General features: G+C 42.7%; 1 protein-coding gene across 13 annotated transcripts in view; it reads right to left on the bottom strand.

Moving 5' to 3' along the window:
- The window catches only part of Arhgef11 (Rho guanine nucleotide exchange factor 11), a 112588-nt gene that overhangs the window by 35154 nt on the left and 74953 nt on the right, over positions 1 to 2481 (bottom strand). The gene's annotated exons all lie outside the window — the stretch shown is intronic.

Below are 2481 nucleotides of genomic sequence, written 5' to 3'. Positions count from 1 at the left end.
TTTTTTTTTTTTTTTTTTTTTTTTTTGGGTACTGGGGATCGAACCTTGTGCTTGAAAGGTAGGTGGCGGAACCACTAAGCTAAATCCCCAGCCCCTATGAAAAATGAAATATGGAGGAATTAATCTAACCAACAAGCAAAAGACCTCTACAGTGAAAACTACAGTACTCTGAAAAAGGAGACTGAAGAGGACATCAAAAAAGGTATCTTTTATTCCATCAGAAAAGATATCCCCTATTTCTGGATAGGCAAAATTGATACCAATCAAATGGCCCAATGCACAATTTTAATGAAATCCCAATAAAAATACCACTAGCATTCCTCCAGAACCAGAGAAAACAACCCTAAAATTCGTATGGAACCAGAAGAAACCTCGAATAGCAAAAGCAACCCTATGGAACAAAAGCAAGGCAGGAGGCGTCACAGCCCTGGGCTTCAAAGTTACAATACAAAGCTACAGTGACTGAAAAAACCATGGTATGGGGCCTCGGATGTAGTTCAGCGGTGCTGCCACGCAGGGACCCGAGTTCGATCCCCAGTACCCCCCGAAAAGGTATTCCCAACCCCCTGCAAAAAACAAAAACCTTGTCTATTAGTGAAACAGAACACAGGGATGTAGAAACAACTTCAGGCAAAACCAGCTACCTGATCTCTGACACGGGGGCCAAAAATCCTTCACTGGAGGAAAGACAGCCTCTTTAACAAATGGTGCTGCGAAATCTGGCTCTCCACATGCAGAACACTGAACCTACAGCTGTATCTTTCACCGTGTACTAAACTAAAATCAAAATAGATCAAAGATTAAATATTAAAACAGAAACAATCTGTGGAAGATAAAATAGGCAAAACTCTTAAAGACATAGGTGTAGACAAGGACTTTCTGAACTATACTTACTTTTGTTTTGTTTTTGGTACCGGGGATCGAACTCAGGACCTTCCACTTCCAAGGCAGGTGATGGAACCACTGAGCTAAATCCCTGGCCCAACACTTACTTTTATTTTAGCCAGTGAACTGACATTTTCTTTTCCATAGTATCACTCTACTTCACTAAAATTTGTTCTTGACCTCTGGTACTTACTTCATGATTCACCAAAAGGTGGCAGCTCACAATTGGGAAAAAGCACCTCTGTATTTTCTTATACCGACATCTTTCAGTGTAGGAAGTGTACCAATGGTGGGACTCAAGATAATTTTAGTCGAGGCTCAAAGTGATTTTTAGGTAGTATCTGGATGTGGCATCACACAGCACTGAATCACACTGTGAGGAAGTCAGTGTCTCTTTAGTTCCCTCCATGCCCCTGATTAATCCACAGAAGATTTCTGCCTGCTGCCAGTCTATCTTTAGTACCTTTCACAAATGCAGAACTGGCCTTGGGCTTAACTACAGCTGATGACAAGCAAAAAAAGAGTTTATTTTTCAGCTTGTTTTAAATTTAATCTATTTTAAAAATAGGTGATGCATTAACACAGCCTAGATTGGAAGGATACAAAAGGTGAATACAATGAGAAGCCTCCATGCTTGTCGACCCTCAAGCCTTCGGTCCCTCTGAGCCCACGCTGCTACATTCTCACAGAGACACCCTGGGGAGGAGACAGCTCCTTTCAAACATAAGCAGTGACATTCTAGTTAGAACTACATAAATTGCTTCTAAGTGTATGTTTAGCTTTACAATTATCTTGCATTTACAATGTGACACTGGCTTCAATTAATTTTTTTGTACTGAGGATCAAACTCGGAACCTTGTGTTTGAGAGGCAGGCCGGGGCACAACTGAGCTATATCCCTGGCTGGCTTTCATTTAATAGCGTCTTTAAAGTGAATGAAAGTTTTAAAAGTAAGCTTGAAGACAAAATATTTAGCAACATTATGCAGCTGGGGGCTGGGGATTTAGCTCAGCGGTTCCAGTGCCTGCCTCGCAAGCACAAGGTCCCAAGTTCAAGACCTGGAAACCCCCTGCCCAAATTATGAAGTTGGAAGGTGTACAAGAATGCATCGTGGTGGTAATTTAAATAATGTTGTCTGACAGAACTAGAAGACTGCTTCTCAGTGTCTGTAACAGGTGCAGTGGATTCTGTGCGCACAAGGACAGGCAGTGCCGGCTGCCAGCCCAGGCATTCCACTGCCCGGCAGTCCAGTTTCTTTGTGAGTTTTTACACTGAGCCCAAATCCGTCTTCCTGAAATCTCTGAGACCTAGCTCTGCCCTTGACTGTGAGGCTTTCAAATCTGATCCTGCAGAACCTAGAGCTCCGTGCAGTGGCTCTGAGGGTGGGGGAAGCTGAATCAGGACGATCCCAGGAAAACTAAACTTTTATGTTTTCCACAGTAGAGTTCCAAATAGCAGGATTTTGAGAAAAAGACCTTTGCTAAGGAAAGACAACATTGCCAATCAGTATTCTGGGGGCTGGGGATGTAGCTCAGTGGTACTATAGCTTACCTCATTAAGCGCAAGGTCCTGAGTTTGATACCCAGTACCAAAAAAA

This window comes from Fukomys damarensis, unplaced genomic scaffold, assembly GCF_012274545.1.
Source record: "Fukomys damarensis isolate Sample0158 unplaced genomic scaffold, DMR_v1.0_HiC HiC_scaffold_33, whole genome shotgun sequence".
NCBI classification, from domain to species: Eukaryota; Metazoa; Chordata; class Mammalia; order Rodentia; family Bathyergidae; genus Fukomys; species Fukomys damarensis.
Note: the sequence above shows the minus strand (reverse complement) of the source record. Positions and strands in the feature narration are given on the sequence as shown.